Raw genomic sequence first — 25,868 nt, 5'->3', positions numbered from 1 at the left:
CCTTAGGCTGAAACAGCGCGGGTATTCGGTACCAGCTTTTCAATCTACGGTGGCCCCTCTTCCTCGAGCGTGAGCTGCAAGGGGCTCACAAGCAACGGCATTTGGGTTAATGCTCTGCTGCAGTTACGTTAAGAAGGCTGTCAGTGTCGACCAAGCCAGCGTGGTCCCTGGGTCTGGAGGAAATTGTTCTAGCGATAGCACAAAAAATGTCTTCTCTCTGGTTGTCTGTCTCTGCTTTGCTGACACCTTACTCTTGTTTGCATTTTTAAAAACTATATAGGATTGCATGCTTTACATCATGAAATAATCTGTTAGTGTGATGACTCTGTTGTAACATCCATAATCTAGGGGGTTTTGCTGTGTTCCGTTAATTTGTACAGCAAGTTTGAATTAAGGTTTGAGAGTATTTTGCTCTAACTGGAGAAAGACTGTAGTGAAACTTGGTGATAATTTTGTGAGGAGCACTTTTTTAGAGTGATCTTTGGTTTTGATTCATTAGTGCTTTCATTTGTGGAGGAGTATTTTTCTCTGTGTGCTTTCATCAGGAGTGTAAAGCGCTTTTGGTATGGTGAGACTGGTGTTTCTACATGCACATCAAATGCCATATCTGTATTTCATCTCTTTTTCAGTTGCTCTGTTTGACTTAAAACTGGTCAAATGATTCAGTCCACTGAATAATGTTATTAAGTAGTTTCATTAGGTAGTTTTATGTATGCAATGATTTTTCTCATTGCATTTTAGTACTCTTGAGTATTGTGGGTTTAGCCCTAGTAATACTTACCTTGTTAAATTAGAGTCTGCAGATGTATGAAAATTATTATATGCTCTATTTATTAATTTCAATAATATTTTTTAGCTTGTTTTCATTGTAGTTTAAATTTTTACTTTTCCCGTGGGCAACTAGGGTTCGTTGTTTTATTTTGGGCTTGTACCGAGCATAACCTTTTGGTTCAAATGTATTCTGCTTAACAGATGATGTGGTAAAAGGTGGTTGCTTGTGTATTTGTCCTTTGGAATGACTAAGTAGATGTTCTTCCTGCTTGTTAGCATGGACTGACTTTCAAAAAGCTCCAGTGTAGAGTCCAGTTCTTGAATCAGTTAGAATTCATTACTTGATGCTGCTAAGGTTTTTAAAGCTACCTAATGCCTCAATTTTCTGTTTTGTCTCCCCCTCTCCCAGATTTTTTTCTAAGTTACCTTTTATTTGGGAACAGACTTTTTAATAGGGACTGTTGTGATAGGACAAGAGGTAATGGTTTTAAACTAAAAGAAAGGAGATTCAGACTGGATGTAAGGAGGAAATTTTTTACAATGAGGGTAGTGAAACACTGGACCGTTGCCCAGAGAGGTGGTAGGTGTCCCATCGCTGGAGACATTCAAGGCCAGGCTGGACAGGGCTCTGATCAACCTGATCTAGTTGCAGATGTCCCTGCTCAAAGGACTAGATGACCTTTTAAGGTCACTTCCAACCAAAATCATTCTATGATTTCAGGTATTTCTATATACTGTTAAGTACCACAGTCAAGTTTACTTGTGTCCCACCTTGTTTTTCTCCCTGAGATTGACGTTGAATAAAGGAAAGCTTGGGCCAAAGAAAGAATCCAGACCTGAGTTTTTCCACGTGCTTGAGGAAGAGAGTTTGTGTGTTGGCAAAGAAAAGAAACTTATTTTTTTAATCCCACAATACAATAGAACTTCATTTGGCCTGAACAAAACCATCCTAAAGTAATAATTACTGCATGATGCAAACTCCAGAGTCACCAGGAATTGGTTTGTGTGTTCCAGATGTGGACTGGTAATGACTTTGGGATCTAGTTATACTGCTATTTGCTGTCTCTGGTGTGTTGTGTCAGTTTGACTAGATTTGGTTTAGATTTACCTAACAATGTATGAGCATGTGGTTTATTTCTGGTTTTATTAACTTCGGTCTTTCTAAAACTGTGTTTTTCTTAGCATAGGAAGAGTAGAAGGGTTTTCTGATGCAATCTTTGAAGCTGCTTTGATTCATTCAAGGGAACAAACATATCTGTTTTAACTTTCTGAATCAGGGTATCCTTGTTGGACTCTGTTTTCAAGCATAATTTGCCCACTTTGTGATCACATTGGTAGTAAAGACTTTAAATCAGTTTAATTTATTATATTTCTAAGAGGCTTATCTGGAATGGGCACTTTCCATGAGTGAAACCTCTTGGCATGTACATTGAGGATGTAGTTAATCAGGAAAAAGCCCTCTTTTCTTTTTCTCTTAGTGTGTTCTGATAGGGAGGAAGAAAATCAATCATACAGAGGCTTCCCCCAGCCTCCAAGGTGAGCTCTAAAATGAATGTTGTTTAAGGCTTTACATATATGTTGTTTTCAAAGAGTAGCATATACCAGAAATCATTATCTGGAAAATAGCTATGAATGTTGGGGAAATAATATTCAGGACATATATTTAGAAGATTGTACTCAGTCTGAGAACATATACTACTCATGTGTGTCTTCTAAAAATATTTTCACATGCAAATTACACACCCGTTGGTTGGTTACTTCTAACCAGATTGTTACTGTATTATGGTCCCTGAGAAACTGAATGGGGAGTGGGAGGTACCAACTGAAAACTTCTGTTCTGATGGTTTTGTTTCTCAGGTTTTATGTTTGCTTGGCTTTCCTTCTTTTATTTCCAAAAACTAACAAAACAACATTAAAATTTAAATTGGCGAAGTGCCATTTTGGAAATGTAAGAAGCAGCACTATGTGTTTAATGCTTAAATACATTATTAATTAGCTTTCTGTTGTTAAACATACCACAAGAAAGCATAATCACAACAATTTCAACTTTGATAATTTTTGTGTATATAAAGTTAAGCTTACTGTGATTGTAAAATTCCTTGCATTTCATAACTATTTTGAAGTCCACTAACTACTAACATTACTGATTTTAATGTGTACATGTAGTGTCATTTGGCTATTGCATTGTAGTATTTAAACAAAAGAGATATTTTTTGAGACACAGGTCATAAAATCATTAGCTAAAACATGAGGCCAGGTTCTTTTTTGTCAACTGCTACCTGTTTAAAGCCCCTTTTTCTGGAGTAAAAACCTCTAATGAGACATTTTTATTAATTTTTCGCCTATACTTTAAAAATAAATGCTACATTGTTTCCCTACTGCGGTGCCTATACCTTTGCCAGAGCAGGAGAAATCTGTCCAGTGCTCTGAGTTAAAGGTAGACTTTTTTTTCCTTGCTCTTAAGAGTGTTTTTTATTTTGTCATCCTTAACGGGAGCATGTTCTTTGCTTTGTAGCAAAGAGAGAAACTGAATACTTAAGGCCTAATGCGGTGTTCCCAGAAATCTCTGCAAAGATTTCCATTTGGGCGTTGCAGCTGGCCTTCAAAATACTTTTTTGTAATTTTCATTCTAATATTTCAGTTATTTTACCTCCCTTTCCTACAGCTTGTAGCCTTCTGACTCCATTTCAGTAGGGAACAATAGCCAAAACTTAGTAGCTTTTGTGTTTTCAGAAATGAATTATTTTCAGGGATATTTGTAGTTGGAAAGTATCAATGATGAAATGTTGCTTTAGAAATCTGTGTAATGATGGGTGGTGTTTGGTATGGTCATGGTTGCTGTGTTGTGTGCTTGTCTCTTTAGGATTCTTCCAATAGTTCCATTATGTTCCTGGGGCATTGTGCTGTTGCATTGCTACTCTTACGCAAGTCAGTGCAAATAGAAAATACAGTTTAATGTTGATGGAAGAAACTGAATGGGACCCAGCATGAGGTAATAACAGTCAAACAAAATCAATGTCTCTGTAAGGGCAAAGATTGTGGCTAGCTTGATTATGATGGTAAGGACTTTAGAAACAGATGTGAAAGTTTGGAGATGTATTGGATAAGAGGTATGCAAAATAAAAAGGATTTGAGCAAGTATTTTGAAATTAAGGGAACAAATCATAAGTAGTATTTGATGCACAAATATGATATGTTGATTTTGTACTCATACCTTTTTCATCTCATTTTTTCATTCATCTCATACTTTTTTTTTTTTCTTTAATTGGTGTTGCTCTTTAAAGGCAGATAAGATTTTACTCTCCTTTTTGTTTGTCCTTTATACTGACTACCTGTTCTTGTGCATGCAAGTCTGAGATTTCTAAGGTGTGGTTGTGGCTTTTTGTTGTTGTTTTGTTTGGTTTGGCTTTGGTTTTTTAGTTGTAATTATAGATTTCAGTGTTTGACTTATGGCAGAATTCAAAGACATCATATCAGTAAGGTGATTAATTAATTTTGAGAATGGTGATTTTCAGCAATAGCAGCTGAAAGCAGTGATTTACAAGACTTACGAAAACTAGGATGATGTAAAATGTGCTGTTTCTCTATTTTATGTATTTATAAAAGGGAAATGAACTTCAAGTTATTTCTATGCAAGTATACAATACAAACATTGTATACTTTTAACACATGACCCTTTAAAATAGATCTAACTGTTTCATTCTGGTTTTGAAGGCTGGCTGTTTTGTTTTCCTGAAAATAAGTGGTAATCAAACACATTAATTAAATTTGAACCCATGTGGCTCTTGGAAAAAGTTTCTAAATGCCTTGCCTGCAGAACTTAGTTCAGATGTTAGCAGATGGAAGAATATTAAGTAATACACTTGCTGCCCAAGAAAGTAACCAGTTCTTGTAACACTCTGTAACATGCCTCAACACATTTTTCATGTGTTCCAGTTTTCCTACTTTTGAAAAGGAAGGAGTCTCTTCAAGTAAACTGGTTCTGTGTTGGTAAAATGGCAATTCCTACTGAGAAAGAAGAAGGAGCAATGATATATTTCGTGAAAAGTTTACCAGTGACAGCTTATCCATTCTTGCTTACCTAGTTAAATTTATACTGACCTATTGTTACCTATCCAATGGAGACTTTTCCCTTCAGTTCTTATAGACACTTAAGCTAAATATTATCACCATTATTTTGTGGTCCTTTTCTTAATTTAGTCTTGGATTTTGTTGCTTTCTACAATTCCCTTCAGGAGAACATCCTGTGTAAGGATGCTAGTACTGTAATGGCCATGGACACTATGCATGAGCAGAGGCTGTGGTTGCTGGCATCTCTTTCTGTGTGAACTCTGTAAAATCTTTCCTGTTTTTTAATTAACCTTTGGTGTTTGTTTGTTTGTTTGTTTTTTAATGTCAGAAAATGTAGTATCAAGCTTGGTGCTAATGTGTATTTGTGAAACAGCTAGTAAATCTGATCGTATTAATTCATTCCTTAGGTAGGGTTAATCAAATAAAATAATATGTTTTTATGAAGTGTAGGACATAGATATTTCTATATGTCAGTTTTTATTTTGTGGTGATGCTGAAAGGCCATATCATGATTGAGTTTTGTTCTCCTGATTGCTGGAAGAATACATGTGGTTCTTCACTGTCAAAAAGCAAACATATTGGGCCTGGAGACTCTTATCCTCTGCTAATAAATGTGGGGTTTTAATCCCCAAACTGTCTGTAGAGCATTTTTCTATAATTCTTAGGTCCCGTGTTGGCGGGGGATGTGGAGAGTGGACGGGGCGGGGAATGAGTGGTGGTGACAAAAAAAACTATTACTTTTTTTTTTTCCCCCCCTGGTGCCTAAAATATCAATAGTTCAACTTCCAGCTGAAAGCAAATATTACTACCTTAGTGTTTGCTGGTGTAAATTTATCACTCTTCTCATTCTCATGTTTTGCAACCTATTGACCTGTTGAATTAGCATCTAATTGTACATCCTCTTCCCTGTCAATCTCTCAACCTTTCTTTATGCTTTAAAACTAGAGATACTATGTCCCAAAGCTATGATAATGTTCAGTAACTGTTTTACATAAAGCATAATTTCTACCTTTGCCTTTGGAACAGAAGGGAATGGCTATAATTATCGTTTTCAGTCTGATAGTTGTTTTTCCGTGTATCAGGGATGTTATTGACTAGCCATACTGGCAATTTTCATATAAGCTGTGCTGTGTTCATGCAGAAATTTTTTAGGTGTGCTGATGTCATATCATCTGTATGCTGATGTTGTTCTCTGTATACAAGACAGTATAATGGACACTCGCAACCCTGTTGTTGTTGTTTGTCTGTTTGTTTTCTAGTCAAGGTTGTCAGGAAGGTAGTTTTGCACCTTGGCCAAAACTCAAACCCAAACATCTGCTTTCTATATGGCAGAGCACCTAGCAAGGTTTGGGTGTATCTGTCTTTGTAAGGTACCATGAGAGCATCTCCTTGCAATTTGTTCACTCTTCCCTCAGATAAGGTGCCAGGACAGTGACTTGGTGGTCAGGTATTGAGCTTCCTGTCTCAACTAGAATGCCAAATACTAGACAAGGTTCCACAAAAATGGAAATGCCGTTAGTTTTGTTGCAAACAAGTATTCTCTAGTAAAATTTTACTTTCTCAAACACAAAAGTAATATAATTTAGTATTCAAAGGGAAATTAAATAGTTAATAATATCAATTATTCAGCTTTATTAATCAGAAAAATATTAAATGTTTCTCGAAATATATGTAAGGTGGAAATTCTGCTAGTGAAGATATTCTGTCAGTTTGGGGATCTGTCTGTCTCTCATTTTTTGCTTTAGAATTGCTTCCTTGATTCCTGTCTCTTGCTGTTCTCTACCTGCATCTTTCAGCAGTGTCCGTTTCATGATTGTGTGGTTGATGCATGTGCATCATTATGTCACTTAACTTCTGCCACTGAGATACTGGCAGGTAAGGTTCTTGAGTTGTCTAAATTTAACTCCTTTGGGGGATAATTAAGAGTAAAATTCTTGGAATACCCTGTATTTTAATATATCAGGTCAAATAGGGACAGGCCCTCTATGCAGCCAAGCAAATGCCAGTGGCTGCTAATCAGTGCTTGGGGAAGGCATGTAAATACTGTCTTGAACTGTAAAATTTAAAAGGTTTTCATTGTATTTTTTAAAATACTGTTGTTCAAATATGACTTTCAGATTGGCCTAGGAGCAAGGTTACGAAAGCCGCTGAAGTAAATTTCTTTTTTTCTATATATCCTGTTGCTCTTTATTTCTTGTTGCTGTTGCTGCCACTTAAAGAGCATTTTTATGGTTTACAGTAAACAAATATGACCATGAAATCTTAATAAATAGAAAAAGCAAATTAAAGTAGTATGTTCTCTTTTAGTTGTATTAAACCTTATTTAATTAAGTAGTTTTAATATATGAAGTTATTTACAATATCAGGTAATAAATGTTTAAATAAAATAATTATTTGGAAGATGAATTTTAGTGTGGCAGAGTTCATGTATCACCACACAGCACAGATAAACTGCTACTGTATTTCATGCTTCAGATCAGAGGGACATTACTGAACTAATATAAGGCACATTTCTTTTGTAATTCAGTTTGTGTTGTTGGTTAATCATGGTTTTATGAAACATTTCAACTTTTTATGTTGGGATTGTTTCAGTTATTTTTTTAAATTACTATTAGTAATGTTGTACCATATTAAATCACTTCTTCATGCCTGAAAGAAAGGTATAAGCTTGAATATAAATCCAAAATGGAGATCCTTATGAGTGCAAAATTAGAGGAAAAATACAGATGTAGTACTAAAGCAAAGGTTCCCAAACTTACTGAAGTTCAGTCACTGGCATTGATAATTAAAGGATTATTGTTACCAATGGTGTTAATTTCTCTGGTTTTATAGGTGTATCTCAGAGCAGGACCTCTGTCCTGTGTTCATCAACCTGTGAAACACACCTGAAACCAGGACCCAACTCTGTGCTTCATTGCTTGCTGGTTTTTTACCTTCCACTTCACTCCATCCTATCATATACCAACTCATATATTCATGTACAGCAGGCTCACTTCCAAAATTGCTCTCAAAACAGTACCTGCTTAAAAAATGTTTAAAATTAAATAGAAGTGTGATACTGGTTGCAGGTGTAGCTGGGAAGTACTATAATGTGCCATTCTTAGGAGTAATGTATGGCAAGTAACTGGTCGACAAACCCTTCTGCCGATAAGTAATCCTATCAAAGGCAGTTGAGAGTATTTGATTAAGGATTACATGCGATTAGTGGTCTGCAAGGGTAAGAGTGTGATCTGTATCATTAATGAGTAGTCATATATTAATGTCGCTTTGAGCAAGAGGTTGAACTAGATGACCTCTGAGGTCTGTTCCAACTAGAATGATTTTGTGATTATTGCACTTGTATTATATTATGCAAATAGATATTTCATTTGTTAGGAAAAAAAAGGCACCACAAAAAACCACTGTGACCAAAACCCACAATTGAATAAGCTAAGCCCTAGCAAATTGTTGCAATTATTTTACCTATTGCATCATGTTGTAGCATGGATTTACAAATTTGACTCAAGTTTAAGATTTAAAACAGTAAGAGAAATATACCCATGACTTTTTGACTGTTGCATTTAATTCCTTGTCTACAGTTTTAGATCAGATTGAATTCCTTGTATAGGAATTCCTTCCTAGCACACAGTTGACTTCATTCCAGTTCTGGAACTAGTCCAGAGTAGAATGCCTGAATATTCGATGCTTTATGTGCAGTTTTGTTGTGTGAAAGGACTTAAGCTTACTCTGCCTATTTCACATACTGCTACTGCTGAGATTATTGTAACAAAGCCAGCAGTGCAGGTTAGCAGTCTAACAAAGACTCAAGGCCCTAAAAACTTTCCAAAGCAAGGATTCAGAATGTGTAAGGGCATTCTTATGTTAAAACCAGAACAAACAAACAAAAAATCTAAACAAAATTAAAACAAACACAAACAAACCAAAAAAAGGTGGTGTCACGGAGACACTCCGAAGTCAGTTTTAGGCGGACAACAAGTTCCAAAACAGACTTTATTCTAGCCGGAAAAGTGCAGCCAATCAACTGACCAGAAACAGGGTTTATACAATTAGTTAGCACTCCGACAACATAAAATACAGGTTTGGATATCAGTTGAGGAGATTATTGGGGTACAGCAAAATAAGAACAATGAGGATTCACAGTGTGCATGCATACACTCACAAGAAAGAAAACCAGAGCCCTCTGACTCCAGAGTACCCACAAGAAATAATCACTCACCTGGGTTAGGCAAGGACTCACACTTGCCTGGTTATGCAAGGACTCATTCCAGGATATATCCAGTAAATAACCACTCACCCAAATGAGGAGGTGAGGCTTTCTCAATCCCGGGAAGTCTCCTTAGACAGTGTTCCAGTCTAGGTGTGTATGTGGGGACATGCACAGTGGGGCACAAAAAGTGCTTAAAGAGCTATCAACTGCCCCATTGAAGGCTCCAGATCTCAGGGGCATGTGCAACTGCCACAGGTGTAGATTCTGAATATATGTCAATGTTGAGACACAACTGTTTGAGTTTAATAAACAATACATATTAAATTAATATAAATATGAACAGTCTAACATTCAAGATGCTGTATTTTGATCAACAGTAGTATGATCCTTCTCCTTAAGATGTATAAGAAATTAATATGGATTTCCTTCCTATGTTTGAAGAAAACTTGTACTTATTGATACCTCCTTAATGTTCTTATTTAGTGTTGTTAATTACCTACTTCTTTGTTAATTACTTCTAGTAAAGGAATTGGTGATAAAGGAAGAAATTTCAAAATTATTGGCTGTAAAAGGCCAATCTCTTTCACAGCCATGTGACCAGAAATGTTCTTATGTAACATTTTACCTCTTCCAAATGTGTGAATTAATGACAGTAATAATATAGTTGTTTTCATGTCTTATCAATAACAGCATATTTCAGGGAAATACTTGGTTATTTGTATGCTTTTATTTAAAAAGAAAGTGAGGATGGTAACATAGAAAGTAATGTATTATGGACTTGACAGGTCTCCTGGACTTTTAGGAAGTATAGAAAGCAATTAAAAGGAATAAAAGGTGCTAGGAAGGAGCAGAGTGATTTCTTTATACTACTCTTCACCACTAAGGATATTGTGGACATTTTATTATTTTCAAATAATGTTGATGGGACATTATCTGATTATTGGATTGAAGAATCAAAAGATTGAATGCTAGAATAAAGTGCTAAAGATCCCTAAGTTATGAGGTCTCAATGCAATTCATTCATTCAGTGATTCTAACGGATGAAGTGGCTGATCTCCTAAGAAGAATGCATCTTGTTAGGATGAGATGCTATGCTGGAAGACCATAAGGTATTGAGTGTTGTACATATCGCACTTTTAAACTGAACACAAGGAGCAGATCTGGAATTTTAATGCCAAGTAGATTTGAGTACTAAATGGACAGTTGTCATGGTTTAACTGCAGCCAGCAACTAAGTCCTGCTCAGCGACTTGCTCCTTCCCCCCCCGTGGGATGGAGGAGAGAATCAGAAAAGTAAAAGGCAGAAAACTCCTGGGTTGAGGTAAAGACAGTTTAACAGGTAAAGCAAAATCCACGCACACAAGCAAAGCAAAACAAGGAACTCATTCACTTGTTCCCATGGGCAGGCAGGTATTCAGCCATCTCCAGCACAGCCAGGCTCCATCACACATAATGGTTACTTGGGAAGACAAATGCCATAACTGCGAATGTCCCCCCTTCCTCCTCCTTCCTAATTTTATTGCTGAGCATGACATCATATGGTGTGGAATATCCCTTTGACCACTTGAGGTCAGCTGTCCCAGCTGTGTCCCCTCACACCTTTGTGGGTGGGGTGAGAAGCATTGTTTCCATCATGAATCCAAAACAGAGCCCAGCAGGAGGTACTATGAAGAAAACTAACTCTACTGCAGCCAAAACCAGCACAATAGTCAAGTAGTTCTGTGAGCACAAGATCTAACAGTACCTGGTTTCCTATGTAGTTGTATCTTACAGTTAGTTAAAAGTATCAGGTGCAGTTGGGTGTTTATGAGGTGTGTCTCTTATGCATGTGTTGTTCTCTAACAGTATGGGCATATGCTGCAACCTGTCCTTCCATCTGGGTAGTCTGTGGTTTGGTCTTTTCTGTCCATCTTCCCAGAGCTTGGAATTCTGAAATCTCTTGAGTTCTAATTAAACTATAAATGACTCTTGAATCTTCCTCCTTGACAGAACTGTTTGAAATCAGGTAGTAGATTCAAAAGTTAGAAAGGGTCAGGCATAACCTAGCAATCATTTCTGTCTTCAGTTCTCTAAACAATGGTCTAAGTTGCTTCTGTTGTTAGTGGAAAAGAGAGAGAAGCAACCACAGATATATTAATATACTCACATGCCATGTGTAGTTCATCCCACCTTCTTAAATTTACTACATATGGCCCCTGCCAGAAAACTCTCTCTGTAACCCAAGCAATTTTGGTTTGGCTGTACAAGCACTGAATTTTGGTGCAATTGTGGGGATGGTGAACCATGATGCAGAGATGGCAATGAAAGTTAAAGCAGTGCAAGAACACCCTATATTGCTTTCAGTGGCAAAGCTGTGATCTAACTTGTAACTTACGCTTTGGAGACAACAGTAGATTCTGAAGTGCTGACATTTGTAGCTGCAATTAAGTTATGTGCTTGTTTCCTCATTTTCTCTTCTGTTGTACTAGCATAGTCATTGGTGTCATTGTGCGATGACTTGGATCAGAAAATTGATCCCAACTTCAAGAGAAGTCTATGACAAGCAGCAATTTTTAGCCCAAGCTAGTTCCTCCGTGTGGTACAGTGAGTGGCTCCCCAGCAGATACATCTGCACAAGTGAGGTTGTGGCACAAAGATGAGACCAAGCAGCAGGAGGGCACTTTTACCAAAATACATGTTCATCAAATTATGCCTCCAGAATCTGTCTTACAAGTGGTTAATCTCGTCTTCAAATAAGCATCTGAAGTAAAATACTATATACATTCTGTAAAACCAGAGGAAGTTGTGAGGGACTTGAGGGCAATCTTCTAAGACTGGATATATTAGCGTAATAATGGTAGATATCATTCATTTTTTGCAGTTACGAAGCAATTCAGAGTCAAAGCAATATCTTGAACTACTTGAAGATAATTCTAAATTACAAGTAAATGTTTTGAAAAAATACATGTATCATTATAGATGGCCTGATGAAATGTTCTTTGCAGTGTGCCCACTGTAAAAGAAACAGCCCTAAAATTGATTGAAATGTTGCTCCACAGTAGCATTAAATGGAAGTTCTCTATCTGAACATTTCTGCTCAAATGAACTGCATCTAGTTTAATTGCAAAAGTCATTTATATTTACTTTATTAATCAGTGCCTATACATATGGTCCATGCATTTTTAAATGTTCTTGATAAATAACTTCTTGAAAACTAAATAAAATATTTTCAGTAAGTTTACACAAAATAAAGCTGCTGTATTTCTTGCTTTCAGTCCATTTCCTTCAGATTATCTGTAAATTTTCAATAATGGCAATACATTCATTCTGCCATTTGGAGGAGCCTGTGCCACAGAATAATGATCTGAAGAAAGCTCACTTATTTGCAAGGAAGAGTCTTCATTTGGGAAATAGTACTGGTGCAGCTAAGATGTGCTTTGTCAGGTTCAGGTAAGTACTTTTTCATTGTTATTTTTTTTAATTATATTTACTTGGGTTTTGGTAGCCTGGCATTTTGTTTAAATGAGCATACATACAGTGTCATGTCAGAGCCTGTCAGCCTTTGTGTTGGCCATTTGACACGGAAAGTATCTTGAAATGAAAAGGCACATGCAGTAGCACACATACTTATGCGATGTGTGGAGGGAAATTGTTGTCTGGAAAATTATTTTAGCATAATTTGTTATCTCTGGAGTAGCTGTTGAGGATAGAGATTATGATGATCATAGTGACATACTTCCCTTTTGCTGCAAGTTCAGAATCTTCTTATGTGTGTGTTTATTTTTTGAATTCAGTATTTTGCTAAGTCAGAACTGTTGGTTTGTATGTGTTAATAATTAAGTCTCAAATCATTCAGGGGAAACAAAAAGGTAGTCATGCTCACGTTTTCACAACTTGGAATATCTTCAAATTTTCTATTTAAAAAAATCAGCTTTTGAATTTTCTGTCAGTCAGAATTTTTTTCTAAAATGGATCCTTAAATCTTGGCATGGTAGCACAGGATCAGGATTTAATTTTAGACAGATGGTTACTGTACATTGTGTTTATTTTTTTCTAGATATCAAATCATTTTTATAACGTAATGACTTCACAGCAGAAGTTGGTTTATAGTTGTATTCTGCATGAGAACTGTATGCAATGTACATACAATACAAAGTGTTAGCAGTAGAATAATAAAATAATTATAAATATTTTAACAGGTACTTGAATTGTTTCCTGTGTTCGCATTGCAAACTGCAGGGAATCTCTCTCTGGGTTTGGTGTTCCAACCAGCAGTCAAACAACTAATAATTTGGGGGGGTGAGGGATGGAAAAAACAGACACCACAACAACACCTCCCCCCCCCAAAAAAAATCCAAACAAACAAACAAAAAACACCAACAAACCCAAACATCACTAAAATGCTTCTTATCAGAAATGCAGAGCACAGTTTGTCAGACTTTTCAGTGGTACACACAAATCTAGAACCTTTTTATGATACTTGTTGTCTGTTGTACTGCTAAATTACTGAATCACTTGCATCTATAAAAATATAACTTTATAGATGCATATATGATCTGAGAAGCCTTAACAATACTCTCTGTCTTGCTGAAAATCCTATAGAATGAAAAATATGAGATTTTTCCAGTTCAGTACTATAGTATCTTTTGGGTCCAGAAACAGGCTCTCATTCTACATGTTTTTGCACACATGCTTATTTTTTTATCAGTGTCATCCTGGAACAGTACTCATGCCTAAGATCTTCTGTGACATAGAAAAAACAGTACCTTTTTCATGCAAGCCTTTACTTTAGTCCCCTTGTTCTTAGAGAAAACATGAAGATATTGTTTTAAATAAATCCTTTATAAATGTAATGGATAATTAAAAATCAGAAACTAGTTAAGAAAAGCTTTTGAACTGCTAGTAAGGTACTCCAAACAGGGACAGCACCAGTGCAAATGAGGCTGTTGCTTCAGTGAAGTTCTAAAAGTTGAAATGCATTTCAATGAAATTATCACAAAAGTGAATTAATTTTGGAGACACTTAAATTTTCTGGTTTTATTTGCAGTATGAATGCTATGAATAGTGTCCACCAGATATCAATTTTAAAATTTTTTTTATAAATGCTACGGAATTATAAAAACTGAGGGCTTTGATGCATCTGACTTAAGATTATTGTTCTTTAAATATATTAAAAATAAAGCTTATTAGGTTTTCCTGTTGGTGAGAATGGATTCTGGTTGTACATTAAGTCAAACTTTTGTTGAACATACTTTCATAGAAGCCAAAGTGGGATGAGAGTAAAACATAAAACAAGTTCTGTATTAGTTAATAATAGTTCTTGGACACTTATAATACAGATATTGAGAACAGTGAGTGTATTTTTCCATCTGAATCTTTCAGCAGAACTGCTGTTGTTCCTAGTACAACCTCCTATATGTAGACAAAACTGCATTTTCCTCAAATAGTCCGGTATCTGAAGAGTAAGAAGGTAAGGTATTTGAGATTACCTTATTTCAGGAAGCAGTTAAAAGTAATTTCAGTGACTTGTAACACACACAAATGTACAAAAAAATACTTGATTAGTCCTGCATCAAGAAGTCTCAAATGGTTTATATCTGTTTCTGTTTGTTGTTTTTCCTTTTTATCTCATGGGTGGAATGTATGAAAGTATTCAGCCATGTTTTCTAAATGTGTTTTCCCCAAAATCAATGAGCTGACCTGAGTGGGAATAAAGGTTGGTTTATCTTTAGTGAGACAAAGTTAAGTCATCACTAAGTGATTTTGAAATCTCATCTCTGAAATACTAGGTCTTTGACATTCAGTGGGATGAGAATCTCAGAACAGACTGACTATTGGGGACTCCCAAGCTATAGTTCAGGTAAATACCTTCTTTGGAGGAGGAACTTAAAGGTTTCTTCTTTTTTTAATTATGATAATTAAGTAGTAAGGGGTACAACTCAAACTATAAATATTTTCCACTTAACATTTACATTTAAAATAGATATGGCTATATTTGTGAGATGATTTGTTTGTTACAGTTTGAACATTATATAGTTATCTAACATTTCAGCAGTACTGCTTCTGAAGAGGATGTCTATACCGGCACAGAACAGGAGTGTCTAGTTCTATTCCCAGTCATATTTTCATCTTGTTTTCCAACATGTAGCTATGAGTGTGTAGCTAGTTCAGCTACTGCAATTTCCATTTTGCAAAGACAGAGATGTCTTTTGGTAATACATGCATAATTTAGAAGTAACAGCTTCTACACTGGAGAAAGTGTTAGGGGCTCTGTTCAGATCATGGGCTTAACTTGGTTTATTTCCTGCTCCAGCTGGTCCTTTCTCCAGGGAAAGGGTAGCTCAGTTGTTTGTGCTGCAACAGCCCATTGCAGTTTGTAACCAAGAGCCTTGAAGTCACCAAAAGCTGGTGCTGCTTTACTTTTATTTCTGCTCTTGGAAAGCGACGTGGTGCGGCAGGTACTGCTGCCTCAGTAGTGGAGGCAGGAAACTTGAAGAGGAACCGAGTGTGCAATGGGAACAGGAACTGTTCTGGCCATCTCCAGTAACCTGGCCTAGTTGATCACCCAGTGTCCTCTTTCACACTCTGTTTTTTTTGGGTCGTTGGGGGGAAGGTGGAAAATAGTCCTGTTATTGGTAGAAAAAGAGCAAGAAATTCTCCTATTTGACAAGCAAGACATTCTTCTTGATAGTGTTTCAAAGGGAAAACATTAAAGCTTTGAGGATATTTTAAGACCCAATTTCAGTTATAGACTGATGTCCTTGCCTTCTTCAAAAACAGAAAGACGCTGTAAAAGATCAGTATTTTGAGATCAAGAATAAGAATGAAGAGTATTTTAAGAAAAACAAGATTACAACAAATCAAAGATATACATGTATTACTTCTAAAAAATATTCAGTAAACCATTAACATCAATGAGATATTTAGAGTTTTCTATGTTCAGTTCTGCAGGTTATATAGATTGAGAGAAATAGGTGCATCTGAAGTAGATCATCTGGTTTAAGAAAGCAAGCAACTATTCCTGCTAAGTACTAAAACTATTAAAATACAAATTGAAGATATCCCTGCTCCTTGCACGGGGGTTGGACTAGATGACCTTTAAAGGTCCCTTCCAACCCAAACTATTCTATGATTCTAAGTGTTTTCACAGTAGTTCCTTAATTAATTTAAATAAGTGGAAGAAATATCACATGCTTGTGTTAAGTTGCTTGTTTCTTTAGCAGTGATGAAAAATACAGGTTTTTTTTTTTCCCCTAGAATCTTCAGTAATCCCTGTAATTTCTGTCACAGGTATCCTAAACAATTGGGGGCAAATTTCTGCACCTCTTGAATGTATAAAGTTATCTAAAATCTGAGCAACAGTTATCAAGTGTTCTTGATAATTAAAAAAAAAAAAAATATCACGCAACAGATATCACATTCAATCTGAGAGAAATTACGTATTTCCTTTAAAGAATCCATATCACTGTAGATGTGTATGTGCCATTAGCACTGTAATATAGAAGCTTGGTATCTGAGCAGTATGTAAGTTGTGCAGATACCTGGTTTTGTGCCTAACACATTGATGTATTAGTATTATGGAAGATCTTTGTTCCATTTCTCTTTGGAACACAATTAGCTTCCTCTCCCCTGTCTGAGAGACATAGTTCACCTTGTTCTTGGGGCTTGTGATCCAAGAATGTCTGAGAGGGCTCATTGTTTGTGAGAGCTGATGTTAAGCCTTAAGGTAAGCTATACAGTGATAGCAGGACTGGATACCACCTAACAAACTATGCTGGTTTTGGTTTCCAGTGTCATGATATTCTTCTGAGAGCAGGCCCAGAAACTTCTTGTCATCCAGCTTATATACCCTTCTTTTGGATCCCACCATTTTAATGTTGTCATATTGAACTGGATGGTTTTATCGTTGGACTTGATGATCTTAACAGTCTCCCAACCAAAATGATTCTATGATTTTATAATTCTGTTTTTGAAGGAGACTCCTCCACCTTATCTGCAATTTGGCCATGGGAATTTCAGAGTGTTCCAAGAAATTATATTGCATTCCTGATGTGCTCCCTGAAAAGAGGGGATGAAGTCTGTGTAGCACATCGAAGATTAACTGTGTTATCCTACTGTATGTGTATGTCAGGTAGTACATCTTCCTGGTTGCTTGGTTTGACAATACGCAAGGGCCAGAACAGTCTGAAGTAGCATATCTCTTCCACAGACAGCAGAGTCTGCAACACAGCAGAAAGAAAGAACTACAGAGTATTCTCTGGGTTAGGAAAATCATAGTTTTTCTGGGGTTACAGTCCAAGTTATGGAATACCACCTAATACTATAATGGGTATCAAATGAGGCCTCCAGTCAGCACATCAAAGAGGAATGGATAGTCAATGACTTGAATTTCATTTTATGCAGCACTGTGAATACAGAAATTACTTAAGAGACTTGGCTTTGGAACTCCAGATTCTTCAAAAGGACAAGTGTTGCAGTTGAAGACACTCTTAAATTCAGGGGCAAAGTATTTCAGTTTGTAGATAGATGAAGGGCCCTCTGCTTTCATTTAGTTAAAGACTGTGGTTGGAGATGCATCTTTTTTGCTAAGTTCTATCAGTTGTTTTCATGCCTGTGTCTGGAATTGATTTACACTCTATCTCATTGATGAAAATGATCATGATTATTCAAGCAGTGTCTGTCTTGGCACAGCCTTCTGCTTCTGAACACCAAGTGAAGGTGTTTAGGGTACGACCTGTTTGTACTGCTGCTTTTTCTTTCCTCCATTTTTAGGGATGGTGTCTTTCATTGCAGCTTGCAGTGGACTAACTTCCTACTGGACCATTGAGTCTGGAGACATCAGTTGTATATGTTCCCACCTTCCAGCCTTGCTTATCTGACTGCCCTTCACACAACAAAGGGTAAGGAACAGAATCTTATACTTCTAGGGGAGTGAATTTCCTAGCCATGTTTTATTTAGCAGAATATATATATCCAAAATAAATCTTAGCTTAGCAACAAAGAAAGGAGGACCTCTGAGGATTGGAAAGAGAATCTTGACTGAGAGATTTGGGGAAAAAAGCTTTGGAATCTCCAGGAAAAATAACATTTTCCTCAATTTTCGTTCTGAGTCTATTAGAAAAATTAGCCCATTGTTAAAAATTTCTGCATGTGTCAAAATGAGCAGTGAAGTTGATTTGAAAGTAATAACTTAGAGTATTGCATCCTGGAAGATGCTTTCTGTAAGTAAAAAATATTTTAGATTAAGTTACTTTGTTACAGAATTTCATAGCACTGAGAAATTACAATTCCTATATACTGTAGACTACATTTACTAGCAGGTCCTTTAAGTGTTCTCTTAACTGTTTGTAGTAAGATAGTCTTTCTACAGAGAGGCATCATGTTTGTTTAGCAAGATTTTCTGAATAAGTATGCCCTTCCCTTTTATTTTTGACAGGATGCTACTATTACAGGGCTTGTATTGGTGGCTTTTATTTCCAGGGGGTTTTTTTTGTTTGTTCTTACTGAGGCTAACCAACTAGCAAACAAAAAAAACCCAATTTCTGCGTACATCAGTTTGCAACACGGATCCACCCCTAAGATTAGAAAAAGTTTAAATTATTAAAGATAAATATTTCACTTTTTTTAAAATACAATTGATATACCTTTTGGTACTTTCTATGTGCTAGCTAGGTTTTGGTCAATACAGTTCTTACGGAAGCACATACAGTTCATTTTTGATAAGCAAGATATTGTAGATATTTCACTTTATCCAAAGATTTCTGGGAGTATGGGACTTATTTTGGGGGCAGTGGGAGATAGGGATAAAAAGGCACGCCTTCATGCTTCATAGAGTTTTCCTAGTTTACAGAAACATAATTGGTACATATTCTAGACTTGGACATTGTAAATTAAACTTAAATGAATCACTGAGTTTCTGTCCCACATATGTGCATTTATCTTGAGTCTGTTTTGGAAGCTATTTTTAAAAAGAGTCATAAGTAAGGAGGAAAATGCATTCTTCTTTTATCAGGTGATACTGATGTCCCGACTCACTTGTCTGGGAAGGCACCATTCATAGTGTCCTAAGGGACCATACTAGCTAAAACCTTTTTTTTTTTTAGCTCTCTTCTCCTGGAATACTTGGGGAAGTAGCTGAAGTTTGTTCATTCAGAAGGAGAAAGGTTGGGTTTTTTAACCGTGCAGCCTGAATTTGCAGATGCTGTTTCAAACAACCAAATAAAGTACAGATAGTAGTGGAAGTACTATTGTGCAGCTGAACTAAAGGGATTTTGCTGGATAACTACTTGCCTCTTATTGGCAAGTCAGAGATAACTTCCAAAGCTGTAGTCTGGCTGAGGAGGAGTAATTGCTTTTATATGTATTTTTCGAGCCAAAACACACACTTTGTTTTTAACAGGATTCAAAATTATCCCAACATTGTTGCTGAAAAAAGTTATTCATAAAATAAAAAGTATTATGAAAAGAATAGTGACACCTGAGTGTCACGTAGAAAACTTTTGTCAGCTGAACTCCTGGCAGAATCTGGCAGAAATTCAAAGTCTGGTTTGTCTCCAGTAATTTCATTAACATTTCAAAGCCTTATGATGTTCTAGGTATTACACAGGAGGAATTATTTTTTTCAGTTAAGAATTAGTACTCTAAAGACTTGCTTGTGCTAGGAATATTGCAGCTATCTTGCAATAGGTAAATGGACTATATATGAGACACTAAGTTCATTTTGCTACTTTGTCTGTACTGGCATAATTAAAGTAGCAGCTGTCTTTCCTCATAGTGTGAATAGGGCTGTATCAGTATAAAACTATATATATTTGTAGCTTATTTCTGCATAGAAGGAAACAACCTACGAAGGCTGGCCCAGTTCCAGAAATTGTTTTTCATTATATTGCAGTAGTTATGCCCGTATAAACTATTTGTATTGGAGCCCTTATACCAGAAGAAAGTGACTTCATTCTAGTTTATTTCCCCTTTCCCATGGAGCCCCATAGAAGTTACACCACTTCAGTTTCATAGGTTCAATTTGCCTTTGTGGGCAAACCTGCCCTTTGCACGGACTTATCACCATCTATGCTAGAGGATATAAACAATGAGTGTTTTGACAATCAAAATGCATCTTCCTTTCTGATATAAGCCTAATCTATTCAGTTAATACTAGAACAAGTGCAGTTTACTTTGAATGGTTAGAATATTTCCATCTGGGTGCATGCACCAGAGCCTATAAAGCAGCTGTTCCCCCGTGAATCCTAGCTTAACTCTCTGTTGTTCAGTATGAAACACAATGTTTTACCTACTCTGACCAAACTTTCAATTGCTGTTTTATAGATCAGCATCTCACCTTGCTTTTCTGCTGCATAAATTAATTGTGTCCAGTATGTGTTACCTAAGAAATAATTAAATTTGAAGTGAGAATATCAGAACTTGAATCGTTCGCAAATAAGTAGGATCTGCATGTGCTCATTCTATAATGTTGAGCAGGTTCAGATGATTCCTGTTTTAAAGCTACAGGTGAGGGAGAGATCTTGATTCCATATTAAAAGGGGGTTGTGATGGGGAAAAGACTGAAAATCAGTATAACCCTTCTGCTCTAAGACTGGGAGCAGTAAAGAAAGGACCTAGCGAGAGAGTAACTAGCAGGAACAGAAAGAGCCAAAAGCCCAGGGACCTTTGACCATGCAGAGAACATTCACTAGCTTTAATTAGCTGTTCTCTGTCCTGTGCTCACTGACTGTTTCTTCCTCTTTCCTTCTATTCTGCTGCTTTACTTCTGTTTCAGTCCTGCTTACTTCATATGCTTTTTTTCCCTCCAATCTGCCCTCCTTACACTGTATCTCCTTCCATATTCTTTGCAAGCAAAAGACACCACCAAAATAGAACTCCTGTTAAATTTACTACAATCATGCTGTTGTGAACTTTTCCCCCATGGTGTCTTATCTGTTTAGTCTGTTGTTTTTTGTATAATCGAGGACCTTTACTGTTCTGTGTTGATGCGCTGTCCAGCATAACACAACTTCAATTTTCTTTAGTCCTTAGAAGACCTTAAATATGTTTAAGAAAAATATTCCTTTATCCTGTTTTTTTAATAACAAATCACTTCTAGGCAAATTACTACCCTTAATGACATGAGGCATATGGGATTTAACAGGATAAGAGGAACTTTTCTCTTGCAGTTTTTCTGTAGATGATTTAAAAGTATAATGTTGTAACTGTGGTTATACTACAGTCCAGCATAATATGAGGAACATTTCAGAATGAATTTTATATTGACTATGTTTGCATTGCACTTGCAGTGGTTTGCAAATGATTGGTTTGGTTTCCATGTTTTACAGCTTTTAAATTTGCTTTCTAGAAACCATTTTGGTAGGTGCAGGTTGCTTGTCAGAAATCTGTTCCGAAGCTTGAGTGCAAAGCTAGCAGAGTATTAAGGATGGATATGAATGGATATCTTAAGGGTAACAATGCCATTGCTTCAAAAGCAATGGAATTCTGGTAAGAATTTGAATGTAATTTATTAAACAGTATGTGATAGTTCTCAGTAAAATGTGTTTGTGTATCTCTCTGAAGATTTATCTGATTGTTTAATGAAAATTTATTCTAAAAAGTGAAAAGGAGGAGGATTGCTCTATATTGTGCAGTATTTAAATTCTGAAACTGTACAACAACTTTAGTTTACTTAGCAGTCACTCCTTGCATATAAAAACAGTTAAAGTATCTTTTTAGGAAAGTTATTTTAGATAAGTAGTTAGTGTCCATTTATGGCTCACTGTTTGTGAGCCTGTTTCTATGAATATTTAGAACTGAATATTTTTGACCTGTCACTTAAAAAAACAGCCTTTTTTTTTTTTTACCCAGTGTATACTTAGAGTCTGTTATAACTAACCTCTGGTGGCATATTTCACCACTATACATGCAACTGTTCTAGCAGGTATTGCATACAGTTTTGCAGCAGTCATGAAACACATAATTATTGACAAATTAATCATAGCTGGAAACTTCTAATCCTTGTATAGGTTTAAAAAAAAGTATAACAGCAGCATGCTAAGTTACTGTATTGGTACAACTTTGTTGTAAGTTTCACACGATTTAAATAACGTACACTATTAGAAAATGCAAGTAGAAAACACCAGTGGAAGTTTTACTGTAACTACAGAACAGCAGAAGTGGTTCCTTTTACTTTAATCTCTGAAATAGCTTAGGCCAACAATTCCTTAATCAAAAATTCTTGTTTTCACCAAAACCTATTATGTTCTTACCCATTTATCCACTGACTTCTTGAAATTCACAAAGAATTTCTGTCTGTTTTTCTTCAAACCATTGGTGGTTGGTATTGCAGTGGCACTGTTCTGGTAACAGCTGACACTTCTTAAATCTCCTTCTTAAGGGTATTTTGTGGTCCTAGGTATGTATGCACTGTGTAGTAAACAGCAGTACAGAGCTGAGTATTCTTCTGATAAACTAGTTTCATAGCTGAGGTAGTTATTCCAGCAGTGTGCTACTTCCAGGGAAATCAGGGTTTTGGCAGACCTCAAGAACTCTTAATTTTCTTATGTCATGCTGAAAGCTATGGTGGCTCAGGACCTGATTCACAAGTAGATTACACATTAATCGGATGGACAATGCTGGTCAGAAGGGTGGTGGTTAATGCCTGAAAGTAGTAATAGTGTTCAGTCTGTTGTGTGCTTGTCAGAGGCCTTAGCCCCATTGAGAGGCAAGGATAAGGAGCTCAAACGTGTCATTTTGCTAATATTGATACCTCCAATGGGCACCTAATGAGAGCAGCAAAACTGTAGCGTATCCTGGTAGAGAGCAGTACCAGCCTGGCTGACAGAATCCAGTTCCACAGCATAGGCATGTGCTATAACCTAACAGGTATCAAAGGCAGCATTAATTAAGACCAAGTATCCTCCCTAAGGTATTGGGAGAGGAAGTATGGGGAATGACTGGTAGATGAACTCCTGAGAGGTCTGTGGCCACACTCCAAAGGCCTGATATAAGTGCACAAGTTAGACCTGAAAAGATTGATGTAAGCAGTCTCCTCATTTGAAATTAGATTGGTATGGAAGTGACTAATAGTGTCTTCTATCTAATAGCCCTTTCTGCAACACTCAGCTTTTCATTTTTGCTTTCTAGGTGGGTGGGAGATAAAATCTGGCCCTCAAAGTACTATGTACTCATTCCAGTGCCAAAATGCAAATCAGCAACTGTAATGTAAGGGCATACTAGGATCCTCTAGCTGCACTGGACAAGTACGTGTGCTATCATCGTAGATATAGGTAGTATTTTAAAATGCTGTGATTCTGTAGGCTATCATAGTAACTTGGGACGAGTAAATTAGGCTGCTCACAACTTTTTTTTGCTGCATTGTCTTTTTCTATTGATCTTTTCTAAGGTGACTGAACTGACTTGTATTGTTTTAAATAAAAACAGTTAAAACAAGTGATTGACTTGTAAAAGAATTTATTGTCATTTAGCATTTAATTCCTCCTTTAATAAAACATTTTTGTGATATTAATTTTATTTGTGACACTTAGTGGGTGAAGGCCTGAGGGGAAAAATGTTATAGTTCTTTCACAATTCATTAATTTGTGGATGTTTCTGTTATGTTGTTTCCACACTGAATGACTCACATGTCAAATGAACATGCCAGCCTAAAGGCATGTCCTCAATATTGCAGCCCACAGTGAAACTTGATGCCATTACATATAAAAATGTGGAAGATGCTATACCCATTTGAATCCTTGAGAAGTTTTGTATACATTGGACATGTGTGCTATCAATTACTTAATCAATGCACTTTCTTTAAAAACGCTGCATTTTATCATGTCTGATTGCTCTTTTTCACACTGTTGATTTGCTGAGTTTGTAAGCTACATCTGTCTTGTGAGTGTAAATTGGAACTAAGAGATTTTTTATATATATAAAGTGGTACACTTTCAGTATATTTATTTCTAGACTATTTGATGAGAGACTATAGAAGTATCTACTTTGCCACCTATGTATTTTTGTGATAATTTAGACAGATTCAGAAATGCTTTTATTTGAGAAGTTGATAGCACAGACCTCATGCTCTCCATATTGTGAAAACACTCATTAGAGTGAACCAGTTTGCCTCTGGTTATCTTAGCTCTTCTTGAATTTTGACTCTTTTACCAATTTATTTTTTCCATGTTTAATAAAAATGCCAAAACCAAAACAAATTTTAGCTATTGACAACATGTCACACAAATTATCACTTATGTTACAGAAGGTTCATACTGGAACACTGCAAGAAGCAGGTGTAAAACAGGCCTGGAGTTCCAGTCCTACATTTATTTAGTATCTGTAATATGGAGACAGATATCCACTCACAGCAGCAAGATGAGAGAAAGGGTTTTGAAAAGTAAGTGAAGTAAAATTTTTACGATACTGTTTTAAATCTTTGGGATTTTTTTTTCCCCATGTGCTACATAATAGTATTTACTGTAAGCCTCCATTGATCTGTATATTGAAAATATGTGCATAGCTCCGGATTTTTTTTTCTCTAGATGACAGACCTGTGGTTTTGATAGGAGTAAGACAGATTGCTGTGACAGAACAGATACAATGTTGTGAGTCAGGTACTTTGGCTTTTAAATAACAGTGTTGCTCTGCCATGCATAATGTGTAGTAGAGGATTTTATGCCAAAGTTAATAGATACATTCATATTCGAGGGGTCTTCCCATGAATTTTTCACTTTATACTTCTCATGGCTGTACAGTGGGTATGAGTCCTTCTGTCTACATCCCTTTTCCTTTTCAGGAGGGGGTTGTTGATGCTCACCTAGCTCTGCTTCCACTGATGTGGAGCCGGTCTATCTATCCTTTTTCTGGTTTAGGCTGGAAGACTATAGACACATTAATGAAAATTACGTGTATCTACTAAGAAAATTGATTACAGTTTTCATGGGCAACACTGGATGGCAATAAAAGTAGCAATTTCAATCCCGTTTCTTATTCTAGCACCCCATATCAAGTCATCTCAGGTCACTAAAGGATGTGTCAGTAAAAGAGTAATAAAGGTATAAAACCGTAACAAAATATTATATTAGTTTCATCTTCAAGTGGTGTTGAAGTATAGGCAAGGAGAGGAAGGAGGTAGCAAAGTAAAAGTACACCAAAAATTGCCACTCCGGCTAGACTGATGTGTTTGAGAGGATGGGGTGTTGACACAGAGGGAGGTATCTCTGCCTTCCTGTAAAGCTGCGTTTGTGTGTAATACACCTAAGTAGCAACAGCAAGCCAGAAACTGGGCATGCCGGTATATTCCACACCTACAGGTGTAAAAGCTGGTTCGCCCAAGCTGCTCTTCCCGCAGTTCTCTGCTTCTGAGCCTTTGGCTTGTCAAGGTCCTTCCTTCGTTTGCCAGGAGAGATTCTGGAATCTTACTATTAATAATATAGACTGCAGCATGTACAGTTCTAATCCCACACTTGCTTTCCCACCTCTTTCAGAGTGTTTTTTCCTTTGTTATGTGATGAAGATGCACAGCTCTAAGGTTAAATTTAGGGGCTGAGTTTTGAGGATGTAAGCAGGGTTTCTTTTAAGCCTAGACAGGTTTGATGTCAGGTGCTGAAGTTACTGACGTTTTCCTGATGAATCCTTTAGTCTTTTTCTCCCGGGGTGGTGGTTTCACCCGTGGCTGTGCACAGCTCTGCCCGTCACCCAGCACACGGGGTGTACCACAGGAGCATGTTCAAGTGGCCTTAGGTGGTCGTCCTTGAGAGCAATACTCGAATCACATGTTGCCTTGGGCCAGCTGGCAGTGCGGTCGGAAAGCTGTCTCGGTTCGGATGGTCAGGGCATCGCCTGGTGACTCCCGCCAGCGG

The 25,868-nt window shown here is 36.7% G+C and overlaps 1 protein-coding gene across 3 annotated transcripts in view; it reads left to right on the top strand.

Moving 5' to 3' along the window:
* HMGB1 (high mobility group box 1) overlaps positions 1-25,868 on the top strand; it is a 57,968-nt gene that overhangs the window by 722 nt on the left and 31,378 nt on the right. The window contains exons 2-4 of one of the 3 annotated variants that reach the window (XM_065051243.1): positions 12,303-12,477; positions 14,410-14,497; positions 17,800-17,927. The gene's annotated coding sequence lies outside the window, so the exon portion shown is untranslated. The remainder of the gene's footprint in view (positions 1-12,302; positions 12,478-14,409; positions 14,498-17,799; positions 17,928-25,868) is intronic. The other 2 variants (XM_065051251.1, XM_065051260.1) reach the window with 2 other exon arrangements.

Source organism: Columba livia, chromosome 1, assembly GCF_036013475.1.
Source record: "Columba livia isolate bColLiv1 breed racing homer chromosome 1, bColLiv1.pat.W.v2, whole genome shotgun sequence".
Taxonomy (NCBI): domain Eukaryota; kingdom Metazoa; phylum Chordata; class Aves; order Columbiformes; family Columbidae; genus Columba; species Columba livia.
Note: the sequence above shows the minus strand (reverse complement) of the source record. Positions and strands in the feature narration are given on the sequence as shown.